Raw genomic sequence first — 26,538 nt, 5'->3', positions numbered from 1 at the left:
TCAGAGCTTATTACAGAGCTTATTACAGTGCTTATTACAGAGATTATTACAGTACTTGATTAAACTAAAGTGAATTGAATAGAATGTGAAAAGAAATATGCTATTTATACAACCTACTGTAGCTTCCCACCCTACTTTACAAATATACAACAATGTAGAACGTCTTCCGTGTGGAATGAATGAATGAATGAACTGGACTGCTTGTGTGTGAGACAACCACAATCCACCAGTAGCCTCTTTCATGAAACATTAAGCTCACTCTCTCTATCCTGGAATAAAGGCTGCCTTGGCCCTATATGACAGATACAGCGGCAGACAAGGCCACACTATCAGAACCAATACAATAGAATGGGTCTGGGTCTGGGAACAGGTCAATCATCTAGGTCTGGGTCTGGGATGAGGTCAATCATCTGGGTCTGTGTCTGGGAACAGGTCAATCATCTGGGTCTGGGTCTGGGAACAGGTCAATCATCTGGGTCTGGGTCTGGGAACAGGTCAATCATCTGGGTCTGGGTCTGGGAACAGGTCAATCATCTGGGTCTGGGTCTGGGAACAGGTCAATCATCTGGGTCTGGGTCTGGGAACAGGTCAATCATCTGGGTCTGGGTCTGGGAACAGGTCAATCATCTGGGTCTGGGTCTGGGAACAGGTCAATCATCTGGGTCTGGGTCTGGGAACAGGTCAATCATCTGGGTAAACATCATCTCACACCACCAGCCCCACAGCCTCCATTAGGATTGCATTAAGCCCCCTCACCCCACTCTCTCATCCCATCTACCTAGAGCCTTGGCTACAGACACATCAAATGGAATTACTGTAACAAAGAGAATATCAGATGTGTCTTGGTGGTGAATCAGGATAACTCTTCGTTGCTTGGTATACATTATAGTAGACTCCCAAAGCAATTTACTTTTAATTTTCTGGTTTTGTTGTGGCATTATTGCAGTGGGGGACCCCTTTCAAAGCGACACCGTTCAGGGTTCCTGCCTGGCTGCTAGTAAATGAGATTTCCGTAGATCTGAGCTGCTCTGTGCTGCTGGAAGGACGCAGCTTTTTATTGGGCTTTCATAGAGAGCAACAGTAATGGCGTCTTTTTGTAGGCACTAACTCAGCCGTGGTTCGTTGGGCAAAGCCTATGGGAAAATGAATGGAGTTTTTGTAAGGTTTTTGGATTGAAACCGAAAATGAGGTCTATGGTAAACACATGCTTAGGAGATCTTATACGTTAATGTAACTTTTTGTGAATTTTTAAGCATTTATGTAATCAAAAACGCACATAATGTAACGATCCCGGCGGTCTGAGTCGGGTCCTGTCTGGTGACGAGTGTTTCTGGTCGTAGCTCCTGTTTCCCGAGGGTTCGGGAACGCTCCGGGGAGCGCGCTTGTTCCGCACCTGCTTCCCATCAGCAATCGGCACACCTGGGCCTAATCATCACCCTTCTTAGGGTCTGGCCCAACATCCAGTTCCTGCCGGATCGTTAGCCATGAACAGTATGTTTTGCCGGCGTATCAGCCTCAGTACTAGAGTTAGTTTTGTTGTTTTGTTGCACCCTGTTGACCTGCCTGGTACTTACCTCCGTTTTTGTTCTCCCCACAGTCACTCGTCCGGAACCTCTACCCAACCTCTGCCTGATGGTCGGCGGCTGCCGAGCCATCATCGGATCAACCACTGGACCCTCTACAACTCCTCCACGCCGCCGCTCTGTTCCCTGGATTATTTCCCTTCACCCTTGGTTCAGTAAATAAACACTCACCTTTTGACACCACTTACCTTGTCCTGGTCTGCTTCTGGGTTCTGGCTTAGTAAACCGTGACAGAACGATCCGGCCAGTAATGAACCCAGCGGACCTGGACTCTGTTCGCCATGCTATTACCCAGCAGGAGAAGATGTTGGGTCATCATAGCACGGTACTACAGGAGATCGCGTTGTCAGTTCGGAACCTTTCTACCGGTCTGACGGAGGTCCAGAACCAACGCAAGTGGCCGGTGGAGGATCCACTACCGGTTTCATCCATCTCGCCTGCCGCTTCTGAAGCTGTGGCCATCCGTGAGCCCAAGGTTCCGGCGCCGGATAAATATGAGGGGGAGCTGGGAAGATGCCGTTCCTTCCTTATGCAGTGTGGACTAGTGTTCGATCTACAGCCCTACTCTTATGCCACAGACAAGGCTAGGATAGCCTTTGTGATTGAGTTGCTGCGTGGTCGTGCGCTGGAGTGGGCTTCAGCCGTTTGGGAACGACAGGATCCCTGCATGGCTTCATACCAGGGGTTCACGACCGAGATGAGGAAGCTCTTCGACCATTCCGTCCGAGGAGGGGACGCAGCTAGGCGCCTGTTTTCGCCGCCAAGGAACTCGCAGCGTGGCCGACTTCGTGATTGAGTTCAAGACGTTGGCTGTGGAGAGTGGGTGGAACGAGGAGTCTCTGCAAGCGGCCTTTTACCAGGGTCTGTCGGAGCAGCTCAAGGATGAGTTGATCTCCTATCCGGAGCCTAGTGACCTGGACAGCTTGGTAGCCTTGTCCATTCGGGGTGGATAATCGAGTCCGAGAGCGAAGGAGGGGAGAAGCAATGGGGTCCGTCCAATCGATCAGTTTCTCAGTTCCCAGTCGGGTCGGGTGGTGGACCAGAACACATTGATCATTCTCCACCACAGTGGATTAGTGGAGAGGTCCTCTCTCCCGATTCGGAACCCATGCAAGTGGGGCGGCACGGGTTAACCAAGGAGGAGCGTCAACATAGACGTAAGACCAACTGCTGCCTCTACTGTGGTAGCTCGGGACATTACATCTCCACTTGTTCCCGGCGGTCGTCAAACTGCCCGGCTCGCCAAAGTTGGGAGGACTTTTAGCGAGCCAGTTTCAACCTCTCAGTACCTCTGTCAGACCCCGCTTCCGGCTACCCTTGTGAACAGGAATCAGAGCTTAGCGCTTAACGCTTTATCGATTCAGGTGCCGATGGAAGCTTTCTTGATGCCGAGTTGGTGGAACAGCTGGGGCTTTCCAAGGAGCAATTGCCGGAAGCCATTGAAGCGACCACTCTGAACGGCAGTAGTCTGGCACGTATCACGATGAGGACTGAACCGGTTAAGATGCGGTTGTCAGGGAATCATTCTGAGATGATTTCATTTTCATTCTGCCGTCTTCCCATGTTCCTCTGGTCCTTGGATACCCCTGGCTGAAGGAACACAATCCCACGTTCGATTGGGTGACGGGCAAGGTAACGAGTTGGAGCCTGGATTGTCATGCTAACTGTCTCAAGACTGCCTGCCCCCATTCGGTTCCCAGTCAGGTGATTGAGGCTAAACCTCCAGATTTGTCCCTGGTTCCCGAGACATATCACGATTTGGGGAAGGTTTTCAGTAAGCAGAAGGCTCTGTCACTCCCTCCCCACCGACCATATGATTGTGCCATCAACCTGGTCCCTGGAGCTGTCTACCCCAAGGGAAGGTTATACAGTATCTCCCGACCTGAACGTGAGGCGTTGGAGACCTACATCAAGGAGTCCCTAGCTGCTGGTCTCGTTCGTCCCTCGTCATCACCCCTGGGGGCAGGATTCTTCTTTGTGGGTAAGAAGGATGGCTCTCTTCGACCATGTATTGACTATCGGGGGTTGAATGACATCACGGTCAAGAACAAGTATCCCCTGCCCTTGATGAGTTCTGCCTTCGACTCCTTACAGGGTGCTACGGTGTTCACCAAGTTAGACCTACGCAATGCGTATCACCTGGTCCGGATCAGAGAGGGGGACGAGTGGTTGACGGGTTTCAATACACCGATGGGGCACTTCGAGTATCAGGTGATGCCGTTTGGACTGACCAATGCTCCAGCGGTATTCCAGAGTATGGTGAACGACGTCCTGAGAGATATGATCGGTCTCTTCGTGTTTGTTTACCTGGATGACATTCTGATCTTCTCGAAGGAACCTACCGACCACGTCCAGCATGTCCGGCAGGTTCTGCAGCGATTGTTGGAGAATCGCCTGTTCGTGAAGGCCGAGAAGTGCGAGTTTCACGCCCACACAACATCCTTTCTCGGGTACATCATCTCCAGGGGGAGAGATTAGGATGGACCAGGAGAAGGTTAGAGCGGTTCTGGAATGGGCCCAGCCCGGTACGAGATTGCAGCTCCAGAGATTTTTGGGGTTTGCGAATTTCTACCGCAGATTCATCCGGGATTACAGCCGTGTGGCCGCTCCATTAACTGCCTTGACTTCCAGCATCAGGACCTTCAAGTGGAATCCGGAGGCGGATCGAGCGTTTCTGGATTTGAAGAGGCGATTCACCAACGCACCGATTCTCTCTCAACCGGACACGGCCCGTCAGTTCGTTGTTGAAGTGGACGCGTCTGATGTGGGAGTTGGCGCCATCCTGTCGCAGCGATGCTCCACGGACAGTAAACTCCATCCCTGCGCCTACTACTCTCGTCGCCTTTCACCTGCGGAGAGGAATTACGATGTGGGTAACCGGGAGCTTCTCGCGGTGAAACTGGCCTTGGAGGAGTGGCGCCACTGGTTGGAGGGGGCGGAGCAACCGTTTATTGTCTGGACTGACCACAAGAATCTTGCTTACGTGCAATCGGCGAAACGTCTCAACTCCCGTCAGGCCAGGTGGGCGTTGTTTTTGGACGATTCAAGTTTGTCCTGACGTTCCGACCTGGGTCTAAGAACGGCAAGGCGGACGCCTTGTCCCGGATGTTCTCCAAGACGGAGGAGAGTGGGTCCAAGACCGAGACTATTCTCCCCGGAACTGCGTCGTGGGAGCAGTCATGTGGAAGATTGAGGAGGAGGTGCTGGCGGCCCCTTCGGACTCAGCCCGGTCCCGTAACGGTCCACCCGGTCGGTTGTTTGTGCCTGAGTCGGTTCGTCCTGCTGTTCTCAAGTGGTCCCACGCCAGTAAGATGGCTTGTCACCCTGGCGTGGCTCGGACTATGGCGTTTCTTCGCAGACGTTTTGGTGGCCTGCCATGGCCGAGGATACTCGGGGGTTTTGTTGCTGCCTGTCCAGTGTGTGCGCAGAATAAGAGTACCAATCGGCCCAGCTCTGGACTACTTCACCCCCTTCCTATTCCCCGGCGTCCATGGTCGCATCTGGCCCTGGACTTCGTCACGGGGTTGCCCGCTTCTGAGGGGAACACGGTCGTTCTGACTATCGTGGACAGATTCAGCAAGTTCGCCCACTTTGTGCCGATTGCCAAGCTTCCCTCTGCCTCGGAGACGTCCGAGATCCTGGTTAGGGAGGTTTTCAGGGTCCACGGTTTGCCCAGTGATATCGTTTCCGACCGTGGCCCTCAGTTTACCTCTGCTGTCTGGAAGTCCTTCTGTTCGGCCATTGGAGCTACAGTCAGTCTCACATCTGGTTTTCACCCCCAATCCAATGGTCAGGCGGAGAGAGCCAACCAGAAGATGGAATCCACGCTACGCTGTCTGGTCTCTTCCAACCCCACCTCCTGGGCCTCTCAGTTGCCTTGGGTTGAGTATGCCCACAATACTCTCCCTACATCTGCCACTGGGATGTCTCCCTTCCAGTGCCTGTATGGCTACCAACCTCCCCTGTTCCCTTCTCAGGAGAAGGAGCTCTCAGTGCCTTCTGTTCAGGCCCACATTCGTCGTTGCCACCGGACCTGGCATCGGGCCAGAAAGGCACTCCTTAGAGGTTCGGACCGGTATCAGCTCCAGGCGAATCGTCGCCGGATCCCCGCTCCCACCTATACCATCGGAGATAGGGTTTGGTTGGCCACACGGGATCTTCCGTTACGGACTGAGTCTAGGAAGTTGTTACCGAAGTTCATTGGTCCGTTTGTGGTGGAGAAGGTGATCAATCCAGTGGCAGTTCGACTCAAACTACCGAGGGACGCTCAGAGTCCATCCCACCTTTCATGTCTCCTGCCTCAAGCCTGTCCTCCTCAGTCCTCTGTTGCCTCCTCCGCCTCCTCCTCCTCCTCCTCGGATGATCGGAGGTGGTCCTGCCTACACGGTGCGGCGCATCATGGATTCCCGACGGCGGGGCCGGGGTTTCCAGTATCTCGTGGACTGGGAGGGGTATGGTCCTGAGGAGAGAAGTTGGATTCCGCGGCGACAGGTCCTAGATCCGGATCTCATCAGGGACTTCTACCGCCTCCATCCTGGCGCTCCGGGGAGTCCGCCCGGTGGCGTTCGTCGGAGGGGGGGTACTGTAACGATCCCGGCGGTCTGAGTCGGGTCCTGTCTGGTGACGAGTGTTTCTGGTCGTAGCTCCTGTTTCCCGAGGGTTCGGGAACGCTCCGGGAGCGCGCTTGTTCGCACCTGCTTCCCATCAGCAATCGGCACACCTGGGCCTAATCATCACCCTTCTTAGGGTCTGGCCCAACATCCAGTTCCTGCCGGATCGTTAGCCATGAACAGTATGTTTTGCCGGCGTATCAGCCTCAGTACTAGAGTTAGTTTTGTTGTTTTGTTGCACCCTGTTGACCTGCCTGGTACTTACCTCCGTTTTTGTTCTCCCCACAGTCACTCGTCCGGAACCTCTACCCAACCTCTGCCTGATGGTCGGCGGCTGCCGAGCCATCATCGGATCAACCACTGGACCCTCTACAACTCCTCCACGCCGCCGCTCTGTTCCCTGGATTATTTCCCTTCACCCTTGGTTCAGTAAATAAACACTCACCTTTTGACACCACTTACCTTGTCCTGGTCTGCTTCTGGGTTCTGGCTTAGTAAACCGTGACACATAAAGCACATAAACGGTTTCATAATTCATTAAGGTCATGTTAACTGACTGATTTTATCTCATATAACAAAACATATAAGATCTCCTAAGCCTGTGTTAACCCTCAGACCTTATTTTCAGCATTTATAAGCGATAGAACTGGGGAACAGGGGAGTGTGTGGAGGAGAGGAGAGTAAGAGAGAAGGAGGTGCGGGAGGTGAACGGATGTAGGCGTGGTTTTTAATTTTTGTTTGTTTTTATTTAACCTTTATTTAACCAGGTAAGCCAGTTGAGAACAAGTTCTCATTTACAACTGCGACCTGGCCAAGATAAAGCAAAGCAGTGCGATAAAAACAACAACAACACAGAGTTACATATGGAATAAACAAAAACGTACAGTCAATAACACAATAGAAAAATCTATATACAGTGTGTGCAAATGTAGTAAGTTATGGAGGTAAGGCAATAAATAGGCCATAGTGCAAAATAATTACAATTTAGTATTAACACTGGAGTGATAGATGTGCAGAAGATGATGTGCAAATAGAGATTTTGGGGTGCAAATGAGCAAAATAAATAACAATGTAAATAACAATATGGGGATGAGGTAGTTGGGTGGACTAATTACAGATGGGCTGTGTACAGGTACAGTGATCGGTAAGCTGCTCTGACAACTGATGCTTAAAGTTAGTGAGGGAGATAAGAGTCTCCAGCTTCAAAGATTTTTGCAGTTCGTTCCAGTCATTTGCAGCAGAGAACTGGAAGTAATGGCGGCCAAAGGAGGTGTTGGCTTTGGGGATGACCAGTGAGATATACCTGCTGGAACGCATACTACAGGTGGGTGTTGCTATAGTGACCAATGAGCTAAGATAAGGCAGGGATTTGCCTAGAAGTGATTTATAGATGACCTGGAGCCAGTGGGTTTGGTGACGAATATGTAGTGAGGGCCAGCCAACGAGAGCGTACAGGTCACAATGGTGGGTAGTATATGGGGCTTTGGTGACAAAACGAATGGCACTGTGATAGACTACATCCAATTTGCTGAGTAGAGTGTTGGAAGCTATTTTGTAAATGACATCGCCAAAGTCAAGGATCGGTAGGATAGTCAGTTTTATGAGGGCATGTTTAGCAGCATGAGTGAAGGAGGCTTTGTTGCGAAATAGGAAGCCGATTCTAGATTTAACTTTGGATTGGAGATGCTTAATGTGAGCCTGGAAGGAGAGTTTACGGTCTAACCAGATACCTAGGTATTTGTAGTTGTCCACATATTCTAAGTCAGAGCCGCCGAAAGTAGTGATTCTAGGCGGGTGCAAGCAGCGTTCGATTGAAGAGCATGCATTTAGTTTTACTAGCGTTTAAGAGCAGTTGGAGGCCACGGAAGGAGTGTTGTATGGCATTGAAGCTCGCTTGTTGGAGGTTTGTTAACACAGTGTCCAATGAAGGGCCAGATGTATACAAAATGGTGTCGTCTGCGTAGAGGTGGATCTGAGAGTCACCAGCAGCAAGAGCGACATCATTGATATACACAGAGAATAGAGTCGGCCTGAGAATTGAACCATGTGGCACCACCATAGAGACTGCCAGAGGTCCAGACAACAGGCCCTCCGATTTGACACATTGAACTCTATCTGAGAAGTAGTTGGTGAACCAGGCAAGGCAGTCATTTGAGAAACCAAGGCTATTTAGTCTGCCAATAAGAATGCGGTGATTGACAGAGTCAAAAGCCTTGGCCAGGTCGATGAAGACGGCTGCACAGTACTGTCTTTTATCGATCGCGGTTATTATATCGTTTAGGACCTTGAGCGTGGCTGAGGTGCACCCATGACCAGCTCAGAAACCAGATTGCATAGCGGAGAAGGTACGGTGGGATTCGAAATGGTCGGTGATCTGTTTATTTTTTGCATCAGAGGGTAACACATTCAACCCCCAGTAAAATAAATACAAGCCTTTTTAATCAAGGCTCAAGATTTGAATTGACCCTTTGCTAAGTCCTGCCCCAAACTTTTGGTCAGCCAATCGCAGCGCTCCGTTGGATAGCAACTGTCGCTAACCAAGCTCAAGTCCGACCAGCCTCAGTCAAGCTCATATTTCTAATGCATGGAAGCCAATGAGGGCAATGGCAAAAACAGCAATGGCAAAAACAGAGTTTTCAACAACCACTTTTTTAAAAATAGCTAAATAATTGAACAGTGCAACAGGGGTACTTGCAGCTGTGGTTCCTGAAATGCAGAGCCTGTTGATGGAGTACATTTCGAATACAAAATTATACTTTTGTTCCGTTGTTTACTAGCTGGTTAGCTAGCTCTCAGTCTCATTGGCCACCAGTGAAAACGTTGCTAATGCTAGCTAGCTAGCTCACCAGTAAATGTAACTTGTTTTCTCCAAACGTATGTTAGCTGACTAAGTTAGCTATATTATGAATATAACTCTCCTCTGCTGTCGACATCAAATACATTTAAAAAATCACATACGCTGAATACAAAAGGTGAAAGGCTTACTTATGAGCCCTTTCCCAACAATGCAGAGTTAAAAAGTAGGAAAAAATGTGTTAATAAAAAAGAAAATAGTAACACAATAAAATAACAATAACGAGGCTATATAATGTACAACGAGTAGCGGTACCGAGTCAACGTGCAGAGGTACGATGTAGTTGAGGTAATTGAGGTAATAAGTGCATTTAGGTAGGGGTAAAAGTGACTAGGCAATCAGGATAGATAATAAACAGAGTAACAGCAGCGTGTGTGAAGAGTGTGAAAGTGTGTCTCTGTGTGAGTGTGTGTGTGGCGTCAATATGCATGTGTGTGTGTGTGTGTGTTTTGTGTGTGTGAGTGTACAGTCGTGGTCAATTGTTTTGAGAATGACACAAGTATTGGTCTTCACAAAGTTTGCTGCTTCAGTATTTTTTGATATTTTTGTCAGATGTTACTATGGTATACTGAAGTATAATTACAAGCATTCCATTAGTGTCAAAGGCTTCTATTGACAATTACATTAAGTTTATGCAAAGAGTCAATATTTGCAGTGTTGACCCTTCTTTTTCAAGACCTCTGCAATCCGCCCTGGCATGCTGTCAATTAACTTCTGGGCCACATCCTGACTGATGGCAGCCCATTCTTGCATAATCAATGCTTGGAGTTTGTCATAATTTGTGGGTTTTTGTTTGTCCACCTGCCTCTTGAGGATTGACCACAAGTTCGCAATGGGATTTAGGTCTGGGGAGTTTCCTGGCCATGGACCCAAAATGTCGATGTTTTGTTTCCCGAGCCACTTAGTTATCACTTTTGCCTTATGGCAAGGTGCTCCATCATGCTGGAAAAGGCATTGTTCGTCACCAAACTGTTCTTGGATGGTTGGGAGAAGTTGCTCTCGGAGGATGTGTTGGTACCATTCTTTATTCATGGCTGTGTTCTTAGGCAAAATTGTGAGTGAGCCCACTCCCTTGGCTGAGAAGCAACCCCACACATGAATGGTCTTAGGATGCTTTACTGTTGGCATGACACAGGACTGATGGTAGCGCTCACCTTGTCTTCTCCGGACAAGCTTTTTTCCGGATGCCCCAAACAATCGGAAAGGGGATTCATCAGAGAAAATGACTTTACCCCAGTCCTCAGCAGTCCAATCCCTGTACCTTTTGCAGAATATCAGTCTGTCCCTGATGTTTTTCCTGGAGATAAGTGGCTTCCTCGCTGCCCTTCTTGACACCAGGCCATCCTCTAAAAGTATTTGCCTCACTGTGCGTGCAGATGCACTCACACCTGCCTGCTGCCATTCCTGAGCAAGCTCTGCACTGGTGGTGCCCCGATCACACAGCTGAATCAACTTTAGGAGACGGTCTTGGCGCTTGCTGGACTTTCTTGCGCCCTGAAGCCTTCTTCACAACAATTGAACCTCTCTCCTTGAAGTTCTTGATGATCCGATAAATGGTTGATTTAGGTGCAATCTTACTAGCTGCAATATCCTTGCCTGTGAAGCCCTTTTTGTGCAAAGCAATGATGACGGCACGTGTTTCCTTGCAGGTAACCATGGTTGACAGAGGAAGAACAATGATTTCAAGCACCACCCTCCTTTTAAAGCTTCCAGTCTGTTATTCTAACTCAATCAGCATGACAGAGTGATCACCAGCCTTGTCCTCGTCAACACTCTCACCTGTGTTAACGAGAGAATCACTGACATGATGTCAGCTGGTCCTTTTGTGGCAGGGCTGAAATGCAGTGGAAATGTTTTTTGGGGGATTAAGTTCATTTTCATGGCAAAGAGGGACTTTGCAATTAATTGCAATTAATCAGATCACTCTTCATAACATTCTGGAGTATATGCAAATTGCCATCATAAAAACTGAGGCAGCAGACTTTGTGAAAATTAGTATTTGTGTCATTCTCAAAACTTTTGACCACGACTGTATATAGTGTGTGTGTGTGTGTGTTAATGTGTGTGTGTGTGTGTGTGTGTGTGTGTGCGTGTGTGTGTTTATGTGTGTGTGTGTGTGTGTGTGTGTGTGTGTGTGTGTGTTTAGTGTGTGTGTGTGTGTGTGTGTGTGTGTGTGTGTGTGTGTGTGTGTGTGTGTGTGTGTGTGTGTGTGTGTGTGTGTGTGTGTGTGTGTGTGTGTGTGTGTGTGTGTGCGTGTGTGTGTTTATGTGTGTGCACGACTCGCTGTAGCACGTGGAGCAGTCAGAATAGATGGCCCTCTACCATGTTTAATGGATGGCTCTAGACCAGGGATGTCAAACCCATTCCATGTGACTAGTGACTGCTGGTTTTTAGTTTTTCCTTTTAATTAAAACCTAGACAACCAGGTGAGGGGAGTTCCTTACTAACCAGCGACCTTAATTCATCATTCGAGTTCAACGGAGGAGCGAAAAACCTGCAGACCTTGCTCTAGAAGATGGGACTGTCACAGTTATTCTACTGAACCACACATTTGTCTTCCACGCTAAACATTTCTGTCACATCTTAAATCCCTCCTGGCCATCAGAGTTAGACTCTGTGTGTGCGTCCGTGCTTGTGTGTGTGTGTGTGTGTGTGTGTGTGTGTGTGTGTGTGTGTGTGTGTGTGTGTGTGTGTGTGTGTGTGTGTGTGTGTGCGTTTGTGTGTGTGTGTGTGCGCGCGCGCCCACCCGTCTGCCAGTGTGTGAATGAGCTAATGGCCTTGTCCATCACGCAGAGAGGGCGGAGGGGGACTTTGTGGCTGGAGGCAGCATCACAGTTGGGGTCAGAGCCCAGCCCTCTTGAACAGCATCACAGTTGGGGTCAGAGCCCATGCCCTCCTGAATTAGAAGACAATGGAGCCGAAGACCGAAGCGCTGTGTCTGTCGTGACCAGGGAGCCTAAAGGCTTCCACATGTTTCCCTGCCGAAACAGTTTCGGAAGAGTTCGTGCATATATTATGAAGACATTCTGTGACGTTTTAGTTTGATTTGGACTTCAGTGAGTAGTTTTTTTTCCGCTGTTCGAGCACACAACATTTTTTCTGGAGGCAAGCAGAATTCCGGAGCCGTTGATTGGTCAACAGTAGGGATTCTTCAATAAAGTATTTGTTGTCATTCAACGAGAGACGACTCATTTTCATGCACATGTTTTCATTGAGAAATACTGCACCAAACATCTTAGTTAGATGTAGAACTGTGCGACTAAGAGCTCCTCTGCAAAAACGTCAAAATTAATGACAGATTAATTCTGACTATTTTGAGGAAGTGTGTATTGGCTACAGCGTCTCAAAATGGACAAACAGTACTACTGCCGCTTTTTTCCCGTTTATCAAGCGAGGGTATTTTAAGGGAGTATGTGAGCACACTCGTTCGGTTCGGCTAGCATGCTGACGGTTTTACCCACACACACACACACATACACATACACACACACGCACACACGCCCACGTGCACACACACACACACACACACAGGGAGGGACCAGGGAGGAGTCCATCCTGTAGTGTTTCCCCATGGGGTCACCTTCCTGTAGTGTTTCCCCATGGGGTCACCAGAGAATGTGACAGTGGCTTTATCCTTTATCTATCTCCACTGGTGTCTGCACTAAGGAATGCATTCCCCAGCCATAGGATGGGCTGCTGTTGTTCTTCAAACATTCCTTCACTGGTGTTTTTGTAAGGCAGAGGCAGGCTTTCTCTCCTCTCCTCTCCTCTTCCTCCCATCCTCTCTTCTCCTCTCCTCTCTTCTCCTTTCCTATCCCTCCCCTCCTCTCTTCTCCTCTCCTCTTCCTCCCATCCTCTCTTCTCCTCTCCTCTCCCTCCCCTCCTCTCTTCTCCTTTCCTATCCCTCCCCTCCTCTCTTCTCCTCTCCTCTTCTCTCCCCTCCCCTCCTCTCCTCTCCTCTCCTCTCCTCTCTCCTCTCCTCTCCTCTCCCTCTCCTCCCCTCCCCTCTCCTCTCCTCTCCCTCCCTCTCTCTCCCTCTCCTCTCTCTCCTCTCTTCTCCTCTCCTGTCCTCTCCTCTCCTCTCTTCTCCTCTCTCTCCTGTCCTCTCCTCTCCTTTCCTTTCCTCCTCTCCTCTCCTCTCTTCTCCTCTCCTCTCCTCTCCTCTCTTTCCTCTCCTCTCCTCTCCTCTCTCTCTCTCCTCCCTCTCCTCTCTTTCCTTTCCTTTCCTCTCTTCTCCTCTCCTCTTCTCTCCCTCCCCTCCTCTCCTCTCCTCTCCTCTCCTCTCCTTTCCTTTCCTTTCCTCTCCTCTCCTCTCCTCTCCTCTCCTCTCCTCTCCTCTCCTCTCCTCTCCTCTCCTCTCCTCTCCTCTCCTTTCCTCTCCTCTCCTCTCCTCTCCTTTCCTTTCCTTTCCCTCCTCTCCCTCCTCTCTTCTCCTCTCCTCTCCTCTCCTCTCCTCTCCTCCCTCTCCTCTCCTCTCCTCTCCTCTCCTCTCCTCTCCTCTCCTGTCCTCTCCCTCTCCTCTCCTCTCCTCTCCTCCCCCTCTCCTCTCCTCTCCTCTCCTCTCCTCTCCTTTCCTTTCCTTTCCTTTCCTTTCCTTTCCTCTCCTCTCCTCTCACCATTCTAAGAACATCTCAGTAGAGTAGTATACAGTAGCTGTTGAGGTGACCAGACCATCAACGGATGTAGGATCTTAATTTTAGCCAGTTTGCTACAGCAGGAAAATAATAATACAGCAACAGGAAATATGAATTATTATGTGGATTATAATTAATAAAAACGTGTCGGGGTTCATATGTTTTTCATAAGGGAAGATCAAGTCTGTGGAAATTACAAACTTTAGAAGCCTTTGTATAGTTAAATTTCAAATACACTACACGTTTGAAATTTCCTGCATTGCAGGAAAGTTCTACTGCAACAGGGTGATCAAATTATGATCCAACATCTGTACACTCCCTTACATATTTATTTGGACAGTGATGCTAAAACGTTTAATTTGTCTCCATACTCCAGCATTTTGGATTTGAGATCAAATGTTTTATATCAGGTGAGGTGACAGAATGTCACAATTTATTTTAGGTATTTTCATTCATAATTGTTTCGGAGTCACTTTTATTGTAAATAAGAATATAATATTCTGAATATTTCTGAACACTTCTACATTAATGTGGATGCTACCATGATTCCGGATAATCATTACGGAAAGTTACAGAGGCACAAAGATCATGCCCCCAAAACATGCTAACCTCTCACCATTAACAATAACAGGGGAGGTAGCATACACATTCATCCACATTCAATATTCTATTATTATTTACAATAAAAGTGACTCCAAAATGCCACAACACATTATTTACCATTAATTTCTAGGAATTAATGGTAAATGGTGTTCTAGGAATATGGGACCAAATACTAAACAGTTCACTAGATTTAATAAACTATAAGTGAATTTGTCGAAATACTTACGACACCTACAAATGGGAAGACTAGATACATAAAGTGTTTTCATTTCTAAACGGTAAAACAGATATGTATGAAAATACCTTCAACTAAAAGGTGAAATGCTGTGCTGTCATTGGCATATAGAGCCAAATTAAATGTTTTAGCTTCACTGTCCAGATACATACGTAGGGGAGTGCATATGTCAGTAATGTCACCAACTGCTGATTGGAAGGTTAGTGTTTTTTTGCATTGTCATTGGGGATTTATTGGCATCATTACTGCTGCTATGTCAATGTTTATTTGAATAGTAACTGTGTCTTGAATCTGGTTTCTAAAAAGTTTTTGTTTTAATACAGACGTGGGTATTTTACATGATAATTTATACTGTATGTTGATGCCTTTGGGTTCTAAAATAGTTTTGCAAATGTGACAGAAGAAGACAAAACTTGTGAATCGTCATGAATTTTATGATCACGATTACAACCCTCTATCCATATAGTCCTAGACTCAGAGGATTAGAGACCCTGCGGATCAGAGACCCAGAGGATCAGAGACCCAGAGGATTAGAGACCCAGAGGATAAGAGACCCAGAGGGTCAGAGCAGAGGATCAGAGACCCAGAGGATCAGAGACCCAGAGGGTCAGAGCAGAGGATCAGAGACCCAGAGGATCAGAGACCCAGAGGGTCAGAGCAGAGGATCAGAGACCCAGAGGGTATGAGGAGAGGATCAGAGACCCAGAGGATCAGAGACCCAGAGGATCAGAGACCCAGAGGATCAGAGACCCAGAGTATCAGAGATCAATAGGGTCAGAGCAGAGCATCAGAGACCCAGAGGATTAGAGAACCAGAGGGTTAGAGACCCAGAGGATTAGAGACCCAGAGGGTTAGAGAACCAGAGGATTAGAGAACCAGAGGGTTAGAGACCCAGAGGGTTAGAGACCCAGAGGGTTAGAGAACCAGAGGGTTAGAGAACCAGAGGGTTAGAGACCCAGAGGATTAGAGAACCAGAGGGTTAGAGACCCAGAGCATCAGAGAGCCAGAGGATCAGAGATCCAGTGGGTCAGAGACCCAGAGGGTCAGAAAACCAGAGGGTCAGAGAACCAGAGGGTTAGAGACCCAGAGGATCAATGGAGCATTTGTGTGTGTGTCACATGAATTCATGCCTCTTGTAAGAATAACATACTACGCTTTTTATTGACTTTTGGGTGTAGGTGCATTGAATACCGTTTCCTTAAGTACAAAGAAAATACAAAAAAGACAGCCTCTTCTCATATGAAAGTCAAAAACAGGTCAAATACGTCTAGTTTTTGTGTGTTTCATTTAACAGAATTACACAAATCAGCTGTCACGCAACTGAGTTGCTTCTTGATTGCTTCATGAAACACCCACCAGCAACTAATAAGCAACTCAAGTAGTTGAAAGCAACAGCCAATCAAAACAAACGTTTTCGTCACATGATCCATTCGAAGGTTCGGAACTCCGACCCAGTTGCCATGTCAACAACACAGCTGTCAGTGCTGCGGGATCGGAAAATTCCAAATGGAATCCTTCGGACGTCCCAACTCTGACCACCCCATTGAAGATGAAATGTAAAAGGTTAAGGTAAGGGTTAAGGTTAGGGTCAGGTAAGTGTTATGGCTAAGGGTTAGGGTAAGGGTAGGCAGGGGTCGCCATGCACCCCAAAAATCTGAAGGGGCACAAAGTACGTGAGGATGGTTGGGAGTCTGTCCTTAAGAATTTAGCATTTTTCAAACACCCGAAACAGCTTTTTCCTGCAATAGAGCCATAATCATTATGCTTAATTATATGTCAGAAATATGTCTATATCTCTGCATATCTAAGCATACCTCTTGAGCTGTCTGTATCCTCCTGACTGTTTAAATAAACTAAATATGTTTCTCTACAGCTCTGCTCAAATCTGGGTAAAAGATTGAAAGGAATGTGAGTCTTATTCAGTACATTTAGTTACTGCTTGCTTTTTTAAAGTCTACCAACCTTGCCAGCAGACATGCGAGTTAAGATAGTTAGACAAGCTAGCTAATCTAACTTGATTGACAGCCTGAAATGATTTTTTAGAAGCTAGTTATGAGGTTGGGAGATTGGGAACCTATCTGCGCTAGCTAAAGGCAACTTCATAAAATTGCTAGGTGGCTAGTAGTATAACATAGAAACAACAACAACAACAACAACAACAATAAAACATAGAAAAACAAAAAACATTTAACATGACAAATCTGAGGGTTCACGTGCCCCGGTGCCCCCTATGGGCATGATGCCTCTGAGGGTAGGGGTTAAGGTTAAGGTTAGGGTTTAGGGGTAGGGACATCCCAAGGATTCCGGATAGCACTAACCCTGCGGGAACCGTGATCAAGGTGGACAGAAGAGACATTTTCCAAATAGGAGCTGTCAAATTAAATATTGGCATCAGGGCTAATAAAGGTTTATATACATGGTTTGGCAGTTAAGTGAACCCAAACCTCTCTCCGACATGTTTCAACTGGAATTGTTCAACATGAACTGCACTAGCTAGCTTAGTTCGTTGCTAGCTTGGTTAGTTCGTTGCTAGTTTGGTTAGTTCATTGTTAGCTTAATTAGCTTGCAATAAAACAGTGCGGGCAATTTCATTTTGGCTAGCTAGCTAAATTGTACAACCAGCATTTTGTCTAAATCGATGATCAAACCAAATGGAATGATATGAAAAAAGCAGCTTCAATTTGATTGGCTGTTGCATGCAATTTCAATTGAGTAGAGTCCGGGCCTGGACAAGACTGACACGTTTTTATTTGTTTTTATTTACTGCAGTGTCTATTAATTGTCCAAACGAACGGCCGCTATCTATGTCTATGTGGTCGCTTATCAGAAATATTCTTCCTGGGGGTGTATATGAATAAGATTTCATGTTACTAAAACGCTGTCAGTTTCACTTTAAAGCACCGAGTGTTTAAAGCACATTTTCTAAATGGAGAGACACTTGGAATGACTCTCTTCAGGGTTCAATGAACTCATTCACAGTCAAATACATTGTCTATGGGATTATAGTAAGACTAGATAAAACCCCATTATCTGAAGGGAGGCATTTCTCAGAATATGCATTGATATCAATGTACTTTGAATGTATGAACGTACTTTGACTGTTCATATGAATGTACTTAATGGCATTGAACCCAGGTCATAGCTCACTACCATAAAGGGTTTATATCCAATGCATGCCCAATGAAAAACATGAATGAAATCGCTGTGCAATTCAGACTCTTTAATAGCAAGTGTAGCTTGAATGGCAAAGGAGTGGGTTTTTATGGCTGTGTTATGTTGGCTGGTTTTGTTATATCAGCACCTATGGTATGAGCTGCTTGCGATTCAAGGTATGGGCTGACTAAGAGATGTCTTTAACATGGGCAGCATGATTTCAATAGTATTGGCAGCTTGTAATGGTATGGCCCACCTCTGTGTATTTGCTTGTGCACGTGCATGCATGTGTGTGTGCGTGGTTGCTTGTGTATGTGTGTGTGTGTGTGTGTGTGTGTGTGTGTGTGTCCAATCAAAAAACGCGTCTTTTGACCAATGGGTAAAATAATATGTTAATTGTGTAGATACTCATCTAAGAAAACCAAAGGTCCAAATCTCATGTTATTTGAGTTCTTACCCTTGTAGGATGGCCAGAAGTAGGGGGACTAAATCACTGGAGGCCAGAGAAAACAAGTGGTCCAAAATCTGGAAAAATAGAATTGCGTCAACTGAATCGCTCACCATTGAACTTGTCATCTTTCTTACAAGATGATGTCATAATACTGTTATGGTTGTTTTCTGCAGTAGAACAGGGTTCTTAGAAACTCTCATGTGTCTGTGTTAACACTGACAGTAGATTTACGGGGCGGCAGGTAGCTTAGTGGTTAAGAGCGTTGTGCCAGTAACCGAAAGGTTGCTGGTTCTAATCCCCGAGCCAACTAGGTGAAAAATCTGTCGATGTGCCCTTGAGCAAGGCACTTAACCCTAATTGCTCCTGTAAGTCGCTCTGGATAAGAGCGTCTGCTAAATGACTAAAATGTAAAATTTACGATGCCTTTGGTGATAAAACCTACAGCAGGCATCCCATAGAATGAGTTGGTGTTTGTGTAATGAGGTAGCAGGGAGAGATGGCTCGGGTATGGATAATGATGAGAGGAATCTTGTTTTGGGGGCCAAACTCTGGTTTCTGGACGATAAGAACAGTCTTCAAGGCAAATGCTATCTGGCTGGGGGATACTCCTTTCTCATATATCAAGTCTCACCTTGTGACCCATTCCATACATCTGTTATTTGTCATGTAGACTAAAGAGGGTGTATCTTTGCTATAAAATATATTTGTATTCTTGGTGTCCGGGGTCTCAGCCCAACAGTCAAGACTGTTGAGCCGACCAGCCTCACTTATTACCTTATTAATACGTTTTGAATAAAGTAATATCCTGATTGGTGATTGACCCTGTCTCTCCTCATTATTGATTAGAATTTCCACTATAGTCAGCTGAATCGCTCGCCATTGAATTTCAGCTGAATCGCTCGCCATTGAATTTCAGCTGAATCGCTCACCATTGAATTTCAGCTGAATCGCTCGCCATTGAATTTCAGCTGAATCGCTCGCCATTGAATTTCAGCTGAATCGCTCACCATTGAATTTCAGCTGAATCGCTCACCATTGAATTTCAGCTGAATCGCTCGCCATTGAACATAAAACAATATAGAGGCAAGATAGATTTCGAGTTTTCATATTTTAGTATACGCTTTTCATGTTAATGTGAAATTCCTGTTCTTTTTATAAAATTTCTCACAAAAACAAGTGCATCTCTATAAAATGTTAACGGAGCACTAAGCGTACCACAACATTTTTTTTTTTTACTTATTTTTACTTTTATTTTTACATTTAATTAAGTTAATTTGGCTTTTTGCATCCCACTGAAACACCTTTGCAGACGACCACAAATGGAAATAAATTAAAACAAACATTGTCCCTGTACCTTGAACGACCTTGTTGGGGTAGTTAATTAGACAAGTAGCAAGATGTCTACTGAGCGAAACAAGACAAGTACTTTGATTGTAATCAAAACATGGGTTAGGGCTATTTTCATATTATGTGAGTGTATGCAGATTGGACTGAATTAAAATCCTCAAAGTCACTGTGAAGGCAGCGCTACTCTGTCAAAAGAGCTTGGTGCTTATTATCGGATGTATTAGGTTACGAAATCTGACTTATTTATATGTATAAAGTTAATGATACATCATATATACAAAAGTATGTGGACACCCCTTCAAATTAGTGGATTCGGTCATTTCAGCCACACCCGTTGCTAACAGGTGTATAAAATCGAGCACACAGCCATGCAATCTCCATAGACAAACATTGGCAGTAGAATGGCCCTACTGAAGAGCTCGGTGACTTTCAACATGGCACCGTCATAGGATGCCACCTTTCCATCAAGTCAGTTAATCAAATGTCTGCCCTGCTAGAGCTGCCCCGGTCAACTGTAAGTGATGTTACTGTGAAATGGAAATGTCTAGGAGCAACAACGGCTCAGCCGCGAAGTGGTAGGCCACAGATGCTCACAGAACGGGACCGCCGAGTGCTGAAGCGCATAGCCCGTATAAATCGTCTGTCCTCGGTTGCAACACTCACTACCGAGTTCCAAACTGCCTCTGGAACCAACGTCAGCACAAGAACTGTTTGTCGGGAGCATCATGAAATGGGTTTCCATGGGCGAGCGGCCGCACACAAGCCTAAGATCACCATGCACAATGCCAAGCTTTGGATGGAGTGGTGTAAAGCTCTGGAGCAGTGGAAACACGTTCTCTGGAGTGATGAATCACGCTTCACCATCTGGTAGTCTGACGGATGAATCTGGGTTTGGCGGATTGCAGGAGAATGCTACCTGCCCCAATGCATAGTGCCAACTGTAAAGTTTGGTGAAGGAAGAATAATGGTCTGGGGCTGTTTTTCATGGTTTGGGCTAGGCCCCTTAGTTCCAGTGAAGAGAAATCTTAAGGCTACAGCATACAATGACATTCTAGATTATTCTGTGCTTTCAACTTCGTGGCAACAGTTTGGGGAAGGCCCTTTCCTTTTTCAAATCAAAAGTTATTGGTCAAATACACATAGTTAGCAGATGTTATTGCGGGTGTAGCGAAATGCTTGTGTTCATAGCTCCAACAGTACAATACACACAAATCTGAAAGTAAAAGAATGGAATTAAGAAATATATAAATATTAGGAGAATACAGTGATGCGTTGGGCAGACCGTACCACCCTCTGGAGAGCCCAGCGGTTGCGGGCGGTGTAGTTGCCGTACCAGGCGGGGCATTGCACAAAGCGAGGTCCATACAGAAATGGTTTGTCGAGATCAGTTGGAAGAACTTCACTGGCCTGCACAAAGCCCTGACCTCAACCCCATCTAACACCTTTGGTATGAATTGGAACACTGACTGCAAGCCAGGCCTAACTGCCCAACATCGGTGCCCGACCTCACTAATGCTCTTGTGGCTGAATGGAAGCAAGTCCCCGCAGCAATGTTCCAACATCTAGTGGAAAGCCTTCCCAGAAGAGTGGAGGCTGTTATAGCAGCAAAGGGGGGACCAACTCCATATTAATGCTTTTGGAATGAGATGTTCGACAAGCAGGTGTCCACATACCTTTGGTCATGTCGTGTACGTTAGAGAAAGACCCCACTGAACAGTTCAGAACATGAAGAATCATATTTGTCTTGGTAAAATTTATTTTATAACATAAGGAATTGAAATTTCATAAGGAAAGCACGTTTTCAGTGGGTCGACACTCTACAAAGAGACAGACAGAGAACGTAATCTTGGCACCGGTGACATATGCCTGTAGTGACTGTCCACACAGTGTGGCTAAAATACACACTTACCAACAGTAACTAACCATCCTCACTTTCAATAAACCAATGTAAAGATAATACTTTTGGCTTTCTTTAAAAGTCTAATGATTTTAACTTTATGTGGCACCTGTCAATATGCAGTGAGGGCAATAACAGGCAGCACAGGAGGTTGGTGGTACCTTAATTGGGGAGGACGGGCTCGTGGTAATGGCTGGAGCGGAATATGTGGAATGGTATCAAATACATCAAACACATTGGTTTCCATGTGTTTGATGCCATTCCATTTGCTCCTTTCCGGCCATTATTATGAACCGTCCTCCCCTCAAAAGCCTCCACAGTGACCTATGATGTGTCCAACCTAGTGTCCAACCTAGTGCAGGGAAGAAAATGATCATACGCACGTACACAGTTTGTCCTTAACACCTTGTTTAAATCTGGAGTGAGCAAATGCACACACACATACACATACACACAGACACACACACACACACACACACACACACACACACACACACACACACACACACACACACACACAGACACAGACACACACACACACACAGACGTTTGCACCCATTTAACTCTCCTCCCCTGCAGGAAGTGGTACTCGCTAAGCAAGCAGCGTGACGTCCTTTACACAAGACGTCTGGTTGTCTCAGCTGCCCTGCCCATTAGGCTCTTACAGCAGCCGACAGGATGAGAGGAGAGGTGGGAATAACTTTTATAACGACCCACCTGTTCAACCTTCCACCACCAGCCATTCCCTTTAACCTCAGGATGTGTCTGAATATGGCACCCTATTCCCTATATAGTGTAGTGCACTGCTTTTGATCAGGGGCGTATAGAGCTATGGTCAAAAGTAGTGCACTATGTAGGGAATTGGTTGACATTTGGTAAGAAGACCAGCCAGTCCCTTTGACCTCTGTCTCATCACTTCCTGATTCAACCCTTTGTCATTATAAGAAAGAGAAAATAGCATTTCCTCTTTAACATTTGTTCCTGATTGGTAGAACTGTAAAGCCTTTCCATCTCTGATTAGGCCTCTATACGGCTGGTTTCCCAGACTCAGATTAATCCTAGTCCTGACCTGGACTATGAAGCACTTTCAGTGGAGATTCTCATGTTTTGTTTAGTCCAGGACTCTCCGGGAAATCAGCCCTTTGTCTAGGTACTGTAGCTTAACTGTGGAGGGAAAACCAAAACATGGACTGAAACGCCTAATGTTTTACCTATAGGTCAGACAGTTCAGAGACGGTGGAGGGGGGAGTGAAGGGTCTTGCTCTTATCGTAGAAGATGAATCAAATCAAATCAAATCAAATCAAATCAAATTTTATTGGTCACATGCGCCGAATACAACAAGTGCAGACATTACAGTGAAATGCTTACTTACAGCCCTTAACCAACAGTGCGTTTATTTTAAACAAAAAAAGTAAGAATAAAACAAAAAAAAAAAAAAAAAAAAGTGTTGAGAAAAACAAAGAGCAGAAGTAAAATAAAGTGACAGTAGGGAGGCTATATATACAGGGGGGTAACGGTGCAGAGTCAATGTGCGGGGGCACCGGCTAGTTGAGGTAGTTGAGGTAATATGTACATGTGGGTAGAGTTAAAGTGACTATGCATAAATACTTAACAGAGTAGCAGCAGCGTAAAAGGATGGGGTGGGGGGGCAGTGCAAATAGTCCGGGTAGCCATGATTAGCTGTTCAGGAGTCTTATGGCTTGTGGGTAGAAGCTGTTGAGAAGTCTTTTGGACCTAGACTTGGCACTCCGGTACCGCTTGCCGTGCGGTAGCAGAGAGAACAGTCTATGACTAGGGTGGCTGGAGTCTTTGACAATTTTGAGGGCCTTCCTCTGACACCGCCTGGTATAGAGGTCTTGGATGGCAGGGAGCTTTGCCCCAGTGATGTACTGGGCCGTACGCACTACCCTCTGTAGTGCCTTGCGGTCAGAGGCCAAGCAGTTGCCATACCAGGCGGTGATGCAACCAGTCAGGATGCTCTCGATGGTGCAGCTGTAGAATTTTTTGAGGATCTGAGGACCCATGCCAAATCTTTTTAGTCTCCTGAGGGGGAATAGGCTTTGTCGTGCCCTCTTCACGACTGTCTTGGTGTGCTTGGACCATGATAGTTCGTTGGTGATGTGGACACCAAGGAACTTGAAGCTCTCAACCTGTTCCACTACAGCCCCGTCGATGAGAATGGGGGCGTGCTCAGTCCTCTTTTTTTCCTGTAGTCCACAATCATCTCCTTTGTCTTGGTCACGTTGAGGGAGAGGTTGTTGTCCTGGCACCACACGGCCAGATCTCTGACCTCCTCCCTATAGGCTGTCTCATCGTTGTCGGTGATCAGGCCTACCACTGTTGTGTCGTCGGCAAACTTAATGATGGTGTTGGAGTCGTGCCTGGCCATGCAGTCATGGGTGAACAGAGAGTACAGGAGGGGGACTGAGCACGCACCCCTGAGGGGGCCCCGTGTTGAGGATCAGTGTGGCAGATGTGTTGTTACCTACCCTTACCACCTGGGGGCGGCCCGTCAGGAAGTCCAGGATCCAGTTGCAGAGGGAGGTGTTTAGTCCCAGGATCCTTAGCTTAGTGATGAGCTTAGAGGGCACTATGGTGTTGAATGCTGAGCTGTAGTCAATGAATAGCATTCTCACGTAGGTGTTCCTCTTGTCCAGGTGGGAAAGGGCAGTGTGGAGTGCGATAGAGATTGCATCATCTGTGGATCTGTTGGGGCGGTATGCAAATTGGAGTGGGTCTAGGGTTTCTGGGATTATGCTGTTGATGTGAGCCATGACCAGTCTTTCAAAGCACTTCATGGCTACAGACGTCAGTGCCACGGGTCGGTAGTCATTTAGGCAGGTTATCTTAGAGTTCTTGGGCACGGGGACTATGGTGGTCTGCTTGAAACATGTTGGTATTACAGACTCGGTCAGGGACATGTTGAAAATGTCAGTGAAGACACTTGCCAGTTGGTCAGCACATGCTCGGAGTACACGCCTGGTAATCCGTCTGGCCCAGCGGCCTTGTGAATGTTGACTTGCTTAAAAGTCTTACTCACATCGGCTACGGAGAGCGTGATCACATAGTCGTCCGGAACAGCTGGTGCTCTCATGCATGCTTCAGTGTTGCTTGCCTCGAAGCGAGCATAGAAGTGGTTTAGCTCGTCTGGTAGGCTTGTGTCACTGGGCAGCTCGCGGCTGTGCTTCCCTTTGTAGTCTGTAATAGTTTTCAAGCCCTGCCACATCCGACGAGCGTCAGAGCCAGTGTAGTATGATTCAATCTTAGACCTGTATTGACTCTTTGCCTGTTTGATGGTTCGTCGGAGGTCATAGCGGGATTTCTTATAAGCTTCCGGGTTAGAGTCCCGTTCCTTGAAAGCGGCAGCTCTACCCTTTAGCTCAGTGCGGATGTTGCCTGTAATCCATGGCTTCTGGTTGGGGGTATGTACGTACGGTCACTGTGGGGACGACATCATCGATGCACTTATTGATGAAGCCAGTGACTGATGTGGTGTACTCCTCAATGCTGTCTGAAGAATCCCCGGAACATGTTCCAGTCTGTGCTAGCAAAACAGTCCTGTAGCTTGGCATCTGCGTCATCTGACCACTTTTTTATTAACCGAATCACTGGTGCTTCCTGCTTCAGTTTTTGCTTATAAGCAGGAATCAGGAGGATAGAGTTATGGTCAGATTTGCCAAATGGAGGGCGAGGGAGAGCTTTGTATGCGTCTCTGTGTGTGGAGTAAAGGTGGTCTAGAGTTTTTTTTCCCTCTGGTTGCACATTTGACATGCTGGTAGAAATTAGGTAGAACGGATTTAAGTTTCCCTGCATTAAAGTCCCCGGCCACTAGGAGCGCTGCATCTGGATGAGCGTTTTCCTGTTGATTAATGGCCTTGTACAACTCATTCAGTGCAATCTTAATGCCAGCATTGGTTTGTGGTGGTAAATAGACAGCTATGAAAAATATAGCTGAAAACTCTCTTGGTAAATAGTGTGGTCTACAGCTTATCATAAGATACTCTACCTCAGGCGAGCAAAACCTCGAGACTTCCTTAGTATTTGATTTTGTACACCAGCTGTTGTACAAATCTAATCTCTCAGAGAGCCGGTTATAACCCTGTTAACAGAGATTGTCTTCCTTATCTTCCGCTAACGAACTTTGACGGACCTCTCCAAATTAGGCTGACAAGGAAGGGGAAGTCACGCTAACTATGAAAGCGTTCGGAGGACCGAAAGGGCACAGGGGAGGAGGGTGAGGAGGGGAAGAGGGGGATGAGGGGAGGAGGGGAAAGAGGGTAGGAGGAGAGGAGGTGGAGGATGGGGGAGGGGGAGGAGGGGAGGAGGGGGATGAGGGGGAGGAGGGGAGGAGGGGAGGAGGGGGATCAGGGGAGGAGGGGGGAGGAGGGGAGGAGGGGATGAGGGGAGGAGGGGAGGAGGGGAGGAGGGGGATCAGGGGAGGAGGGGGAGGAGGGGAGGAGGAAGATGAGGGGAGGAGGTGAGGAGGGGGATGAGGGGGGGAAGGGGAGGAGGGGAGAGGGGAGGAGGAGGAGGAGGGGAGGAGGGGAGGAGGGGGAGGAGGGGTTACTTTCTAAATGTAATCCATTACAGTTACTAGTTACCTGTCCAAAATTGTAGTCAGTAACGTAACTTTTGGATTACCCACACTCAGTAATGTAATCTGATTACTTTCAAATGCATTTGGTGTGTCATCATTGTGTAGGCGGTATCCAATCAAAAACACATCTTTTGACCAATGGCTTAAAATATAATGAATGCTCCTGGCTACTGTACTGTCCCTGACAGGCTCATCATCTTTCTTCTCGAATCCGCAGGACATAAAATAATATAGAGGTAAGATAGATATCTATTTTGAGACATGAAATGTAGTATTTTCATATTTTAGTATACTCTTTTCACAATAATTTGAAATTCCTTTTCTTTTTCAAGCGTATCTCTGTGAAATGTCAACGGAGCACTGAGCGTACGCCAGGCTTTTTATTTTCAAAGCCTTTTACATTTCATTCAGCTCGTGTCATGCTAATGTTGCTTTTTGCGGCCCGCGGAAACAACTTTGAACACGACGACCACAAAATGTAAAATCCTCAAAAGTTGTTGCGAGAAACCTGCACCGCTATGTCAACAGAGCTCTGTGCTTATTATCGAATGTATTAGATGCAAAATCCGTTTT

The sequence above is a fragment of the Coregonus clupeaformis genome, chromosome 18 (assembly GCF_020615455.1).
Source record: "Coregonus clupeaformis isolate EN_2021a chromosome 18, ASM2061545v1, whole genome shotgun sequence".
NCBI lineage: Eukaryota > Metazoa > Chordata > Actinopteri > Salmoniformes > Salmonidae > Coregonus > Coregonus clupeaformis.
This window is presented reverse-complemented; position numbering follows the sequence as displayed.